Here is an 8283-nt window from a genome sequence, read left to right as displayed (position 1 = left end):
AAAGAATATATTAATAATATCAACAGTCGTTTTCGTTTTACAATCCTTAAAAACCATCCTTTTTGAATTATATTGGCAATGGGCAAATTGATTCCAGTTTTCAAAATACGGATCAACAGCCATTATGAATTGCAACTTCGATTAAAGGATCTTGCGGTTCTTTGAGTTCACTATCTTATTTCCATTCGACTTCAAAAGTTTAACTTTTCGTCGCTCACACGCTCTATCAAGGTTCTTCCTTTTCTTCGTTTTGTCGGAAAAGTCCCAAGTCTATCTCGCCTGCAAAATAATAAAAGAAATTCGTTTAAAATTCACGAGTCACGCTTTTTCGATCAAAGGCTTCATTTGATGCGAACGTTTAAGCGCTGGAGAAACTACGATCTCAAAGACAGGGTCTACGAATTTGGGATTTAGAATCCCAGAAAGAAACTGACACATAAGAATACGAAGATATAATTTAACATTGAAATCAAAACCGCTTCAAAGAGAGATTTTTTATCAAGATATATCAGAAAATTCTTATTCAATAGTATTAATGTATGTATACATGGATCTTTTTTCATTTTTGTTTATTATACTTTATTATTTTCATTCTCTTTTTTAAAGAAGTTATTGAATTAAGGATGATTTACTCACCAGATTTATATTCTAATAAGGATGTTTCTGATAACATTGAGGCAAAGCATTGAGATGCGATAAGCGCGGAGTTAATTCGGCCAGGTGTTATCATAGCCAAAATCCGAACTCAAACTGCTCCGGATGCAACGGTCCGTGAATGTTTGACCGCACAATATTTGATACTACGTCTGTAGATATTCCACTTCCAGGATCTAATCGTGGCTCGACCCAGATAATGGTTGACAGGAGGGAGCTGCAGAACTGTTCGCGATTTGAACGCCCGCGGATTTTGAACAAAATCTTATGTAGAAAGTGCATACATCCAATTAAATATGAATGCATCAAATATACATGCACTACATTTTTCAATAAAACAATTCTTCGTGATTACGCAATATCAAATCACATAAATATGAGTCATGCTTTCGCATATTTGCGTACTTACAGAAATCTAATACTGGCTAATTTATTATTGAAAGATAGTAATTATTTATTTGAAGTGTATTAAAGACATTGAACGACATGCTTTTAATAGGTCAGGTTAATTGGTATATTTATTATATTTAATTTTTAATAGATGCTTAGGAATGAAATAATTCATATTGTATTTTATATATATATAAATGTACAAACATATTAAAATTTACAAATTGTTTAAGTGCATTATAATACGCAAAATTTTATATCATTAACTATGATGTACATATGTAAAAATATTTTTTAAATAAAGTTTAAAATACATATTAAAATATTAAACTTCAAGGATTTAGTATGTCAGGGAAATTGAAATCGTATGTAATGTCGAGCGTTAATTAAGTATAAATAGATAGCTTGAAATAACATACGTTTATAAATACTTCATTTAAGTTTTAATTCTTTATTTCAGCTTTGTGTACTTAAATTTTGATTAATCATTATTTCAAAGTTATGGAATAATTTTTCTCTAAAGGATGATGTATTCTTTGTCAGCGACGTGACAAATTGGAAAAAATATCCAGGGATTGCTCGTCAATCCCATTTGAAATTGTATTCACTGACATAGGTGCAAACAAGTGGTAGATTAATATCACGTGACAGTTTAATTGGGGCAGCGTGGATTAAACTGGAAGCGTGGAAGGGTCAGCTGGACATTTTTCATGGCCAAGCCAAATAAATAGGACCATCCGGGTCGGCGGTCCTGACGAGCAGATAAATTCCTGTCACGTCGGCGTCCTGTTCCCATCTCCGAGAGCCTTCTGTCCCGTCGATTTATTCCAAAAATTGCAATAAAGTTAGCTCTGATAGCGAAGTGATTTTGCTACACCGAAAAAAAAGAGACGCGAAAATTGGCAACTCGCTTTCAATCGCGTCGCATTTGAGTCTCGATTTGTACTATTGATTTGATCAGCTGGTGCAAGAAGGCGAACAATTGATCAGAAAGTCGAGGATCAAGCGGCATCACATCGAGAGCAACCCCCAAGGATGCCTCGTCCTTCACCGCGAAGTAATCTCGTCCCTGACGAGGAATGAGGGCGCGAAAAGAAGCGAAGGGGATTCGAGGAAAAATTGAGGAAGGATAATATCCTCCACATCCATTCTAGAGATCGCAGTTACGCGAAAAGGTACGAGGCATCCGTAGAAGCCGGTTAAGTTCGTCCTTATTGTTCCGCGAATTGGATTCGGCGGACTTATACAGGAGGCTTCCTGGAAAATGTTGCGCCCGTATCGTCGCATTGGCTGGTTAAAGATATCCTCGATCGTCGCTTAGGGACTCTCGCACAGAAAGGTACTTACTACTCTTCCACAAACTTTCGCAATGGCTGTGCACTAACAAACTTATGTGAATCCTTTAGTATTTACGCTAAATCGCCTATCCAGTGTGCATTCAAAGGAAATTTGCGTGTTTAAGTCCTTAAATGGGCTTTTGAAGCTTTTCCACCTTGCTGAATCTTGCAGTATTTGGGCCATGCGTTTCTACTTTGCACTTAAACTTGATGAGGAACTCCACGTAAAATTCTTAAATTAATTCTTTATTACGTATTACATATTACAAGATTATTTAGTTCTCGAGTGTCAGCTAATTGAATTCTCTGAGATTAAACTAAATCAGAAAACATTCCAAAAAAAGTTTCGATTTATCTTGGTTTATCGCTTGAAAATTTAATTTTAAATTTCAAGCAAAATTGAATCTCAAACTTTTACTTTCTTATGGCTTCCATCTTTTAGTCAAGACTGTTCACTGCATTTATTCTCTTGAATTTTTGCAAATGCTTCAACTTCTTGTGAATTTTTCTTATTAACTAATATCTTTTATTTGCGTTTCAATCACTTATACGATCCATTATTATTTCTTATAGAAATGTCGATTTGTAACTCTATAACGTTATCTAGTTCTATCTCGAAGGGTCACTCGGATCCCCTAGGTGGTCTTCCGACGTTCCTTCCGTTTCCGGGAAAACGACCATGGTGCAACAAACAACCCACAGGTTATTTGTCTTCGTTCAGTATACCGAGGAAAGCGGGCCGGAAGAAGGGGGAGGGTAAGTAAGGGGGAGAATGAAACATGGAAGGGATGAGAGGGTTATGAAGAGAATTCGCGAACGCAGCCGCAGCTGCGTCGCACTTTCGAAAAAGCTCCTGCCAGGGATTTCGTTTAGTCTCGCGAAGAGACATGGAATTTCACCCCCGTCCCAAGAGAATTTTTCATTTAGCCCGCATTATTTATACGCACGCTTTGGCTACCTCCCAGAATTTTCCGTGAATGTTTCATGCGGAAATTAACGTGCCGCGTCTGCATCTTCTGAAAATGAAACTGCTTGTCCTGAGGATTTTGCTGAATGTTGCATTATGAAACCATTCCAGGTCCAAAAATAGATGTTATTTATTTCCATGAAATTTATTCTTGACCCAAATGTCTATGTGGAACATTTTTGTCTGTGATTTAAAAGCATCTAGATTTAGAAGTATCTAGTTTTTAATTTACAAATGTAAGAGATAATGACTATTATAAATGACTATTATAAAAAGTTACATAATTTTATTAATTAAATTGGTACGTTAATACTTTTAATACCATTTCAGGCAAATTCTTTGTCGTCATTAATTTTTTAATTAAATAATTTTGCATTGTTTGATAAATATATTTATTAATTTATTTGCTTAGCTTTTTAATTATTAAATTTTTGCAACTGTCTGGGATAAATAAATATTTCTCTCTCGTTTGTTAACTCTTAATTATAACTTTACATGTTTATTTAATATTTATAAGCAAATCAAATTTCAGAAGTACATAATTTTATTAATAAAATAGATTCATTAATATCTCTTTAATAGTATTTCAAGCTTTCTTGTTATTCAATTTCTTAATTAAATAAATTTACACGTATTTAATGAATATATTCATTTATTCGTTTTGTTTAGTCTTTTAATTATATTCTCCAGTACGCAAATTCTCTTCGAAGTATCGTAGTATGTATTCCGAAGTCTTTTTTGCGCTGAACACGACGTCAAGCAGAATTTGCGTAGCACGTCGGGATTTTAAGTAAATTGGAGTGGAATGGGCCAAAAACCGCATCTCAATTTACTATTACATTCCAATTTACTAAAAATTCTGATGTACTACGATTTTGACGAACAGTATCGTGTTGAGCGTGGAAAAATCTTCGAGGTACGTACTATGGTATTTTGAAGAAAACAAGTGATTTTTTATTTAACTGCACAATTATATAGAAAATCTAAAATCCAAACAGCCATAACTTGATCAAAATAAGTCGTATGATAATGAACTCAGATTTATTTGAAAGATCTTGAATTGTATTTTTAGATGCTATAGATTTAGAAACAAAGTTCTTTTGCTGTAAAAAAAATATTGAAAATATTGAAAAATACTGAAAACGCCATTTTTGGCTCATTTCACTAAAACTTTTGACGTGCTACGTAAATGTTGCCAATGGCATTTGTCAACGGTGTTCAGCGTGAAAAAATTTTTGAGGTGTGTACTACGACACTTCGAAAAGAAAAAAAGTGACTTTTCGTCAAACCGTATTACTTAATCTTTGCACTGTCTTGTGCGTGAAGGAATAAATAAATATTTCCCTTCTTGTCTGTTAACTCTTAATTATAATCTTACATAATTACTTAATATTATGTAATATTATGTTATATTATGTAATATTTATAAGTAAATCAAATTTCAAAAGAATTAAAATGATAGATTATTGCTTTTGAGAAGCATCCGAGAGATAAACGGAATTTCAATAAATCGCTTGAAGGCTGCTACAAGCGTACAATGCATTTGTATACACACTCGCCGGGAGCATATAGTGGCGATCTTTCGATCGATCGATTGGAAGTGGAACTGGTATTGGATGGCGGCCTCTTGGGTCCTCTTCGCCAGCATCAGTCACGAAACGCCGTTTTCTGGCTAGTCAATTTTGCGGCATTGTACGAGAAATATGGCGGAAATGGAGTTCTTCCGTTGCGTGGCTCTACGAGATACACAGTCCCTTTTCTTCCCGTCAATCTCGTAAGAAAGCACCACATCGTGAATAGCTTTCCGATGCTTGCACACACTGCCGCGTCTTCCTGTGCCTGTCATCCTGTCGCTGTGCATTCTCTTTTAGATGCACCTGCGCTATTCTAACAACTACTGACTGCTGCTGGACCGTCCAGCTAAATTGTTGTTAAAATGAAAAGAACAGAAATCGTATTAAATATACACAAAATATTACATCATTAGTAAAGTGTGAAAGATATATATATATATATATATAACAAAGGAAATATATAAAATAAGGAAATATATAAAAAAAGGAAATAATTGCTTTAATAAACTATAAAATTTTAGATTTTCCTCTTCGCATCTATAATGTATATATCTGCTACTCTCTGAAAATGAAGCTCCTCACGATCTCATTAACTTAATCCGCAAAAATGAGACGAGAACCTCCTAAGAAATTAATCCAAACAAAAAACTCTTTACATCCAATAATCCGCTTTGAAAATGAAAGACCTTGCTTACAAATTCTTAAGCTGTTTTATCCTTAATTCCCTGTATTCTTATATTTTACTTATATTAAGATATAGAATTATCGAGCTAGTTTGAATAAAGTTAAGTTACCATGTTATTAAATTAATAGATACTGCTTGTGCCAAATGATAGGATTAAATCCCGTAGGTTCAAGCTTCCAAGAATCTTATCATGTACACGTTGGAATCGTATCGTTCTCGCCCGAATTAACTAGCAAACATATCGTTAACTACGATGCTACATAGTGTAACCGTTATTCGTTGCTTTGAATATAGTTACTGGGGATGCTAAACGAGTCTGCGGGACAGTACATTGTCCAACCAAGACCTCGCCTTATGCCGGTAGTCGCGTTTATGTTTGCCACTGAAGTTGGCAACTGGTATCCGCCGACCAGAGACTATTTGAGTTTGCCAAGTAGTAATAATTGTTCACCAGCACTGTCTAGACGATAACGGCATTCCGCTATCGCTAAAATAGTCAGTTGTAACTCTATAGAAAGAATTGACCTTTTCAAGGATAGTCTCTTGATGTAATCAAATTCCAGTCTTGTACTTTCTTTTCTTGACGTGTTTCTCGCTTAAGAATCCACGCTGCAACGAATTTGCGTTATACTGATATCGTAAGCAGCAATGGGATGATAAGATTAAAAGGTCTTAAATTAAGATTAGTTTTTGTAATTGGCCGTGAACATGATACAACTTCCGCATTTTTAAATAAAAATATATGATTATTACAAAATATTAAATACGTCTAAAAGTATATTGATCTGTATTTATCTGAATTTATTTACATTTATAAATAATTTGGATAAAATATTACAGGTACTTTTGTAACATATTAATTGCATCGTGAAAATAATAATATAATATATGCATTTAAAGATAATTTTTACAAATTCTGAAATAATACTGCTTCTATAAAAATTTAAATAAACAAATAATTTAAAATTATTAAATTATAAAATTTCGTTTTTATTAATCTTTCATTAATTTGTGTTAAGAGTTTTATCATATCAATTTTAATTTCAATTAGCTTGAAAATTTTGAAAAAGATTCCTTGGATTTTTTAATTTTTTTCCTTCTCCTCTTTTCTCGTCTAATTAAATGTTTAGCCCATGTTGGGTTTAATCCCAGTACGTACAATATACACAAAAATAAAGGTAAAGAAGACAGAGAGAAAGCAAGAATATAAGAATGAATTGTAAAGATGAGGCAGAGAGAGAGAGAGAGAGAGAGAGAGAGAGAGAGAGAGAGAGAGAATAGAAAAGTACAGGAAAAGTAAAGAAATAGTTTAAAATAGTAAATAATGATAATTGATATTATAAAGTTGTTTTAAAATACAAAGTTAATGACGAATTAATTAAGATAAATTAAAATTAAATTTAGAAATAAGTCGAATTGTAACAATTGGATTTAAAGTAAAAAAAGTTGAAAACAATGAATTTAAAGGTACAAAAGTTAAAAGCCATGGATTTAAAGTTACAAAAGTTGAAAAAGTATATTGTTTATGAAATAAATATGCAAAAACATATTCTGGATCAGTTGATAGAGCATTTCTGCATTTTTATTTCCTAAACAACATACTTTTTCAATTTTTGTAACTTTAAATCCATTGCTTTCAACTTTAAATTCATTTTTAAATCTCATAGGACCGACGCACTAGGTAAAAACACTAGGCAGAACTCACTAATAATATATTAAAGGCCTAATGCCGGTCGAAACTAGATCTTAATTGCTTTTTTTTTTAAATTATTCAAAATGTGAATCATATATTATATAATATATACTTGCATATATATCATATTTGAAGTCATATTCACTATACGCCGAAATTTTTCTGGACTTTACAAACGCAGCTAAATTATTGAAATAATATCACAAATTAAATTTTTGATGTTCAATAGACATCTGTTGTAGAAAATTTAAACTACTAGAATCTGTAAATAAATTTTAATTATTGCGAAAAATATTACCCTTTAAATTCATTGCTTTCAATTTTTGTAACTTTAAATTCATTGTTACTATTCATTTTATTTGTAAATTTTAATTTATCTTAATTAATTGTTATTTTTAAATATTACAAATTTTTTAGAACATAGTTTTTAAGATAATATTAACATTTATATGATTATATTTGTATAATTCATCTTTCCTCCAGTTATGTGTATTTTATTTATATTTTTTAATCTTTTATTTTCTTTATGATAATTAATATATTTTTAAGCTTAGAAATATAAAAAGTAATCGCAAAATGAATACCTCACAAAATATTTTATAGTATCTTGTGAAATGTTAAATCTTTACAACCTTACTTTTAATATGCGTATGCAATAGTGTTTTGATTTTGAATCGCAAACTGATTCAACATTGATTCTATTTGAAAATTAATTAGCTAATTATTAACAAAGAGCTATAATGAGTCACTCAATTCTATACAATATCCTCAGCTGATTTGACAATTTATTAATGACCTGATTTAGTAATCTAGTTGACTGCCATATGATTATCATAATCTGATATTAATAATATATATTATTATACCCATGCGTTATGTAAATTTCTCTTGCTCTTTATTATAAATAACAATTTATAGTCAAGTATAGTAAATTATAATTATTAAAATTTACATTTCTCTTCAATGAATATATTATTATTAAT

Source organism: Mycetomoellerius zeteki, unplaced genomic scaffold, assembly GCF_001594055.1.
Source record: "Mycetomoellerius zeteki isolate Tzet28-1 unplaced genomic scaffold, Tzet1.0 scaffold386, whole genome shotgun sequence".
Taxonomy (NCBI): Eukaryota; Metazoa; Arthropoda; class Insecta; order Hymenoptera; family Formicidae; genus Mycetomoellerius; species Mycetomoellerius zeteki.
This window is presented reverse-complemented; position numbering follows the sequence as displayed.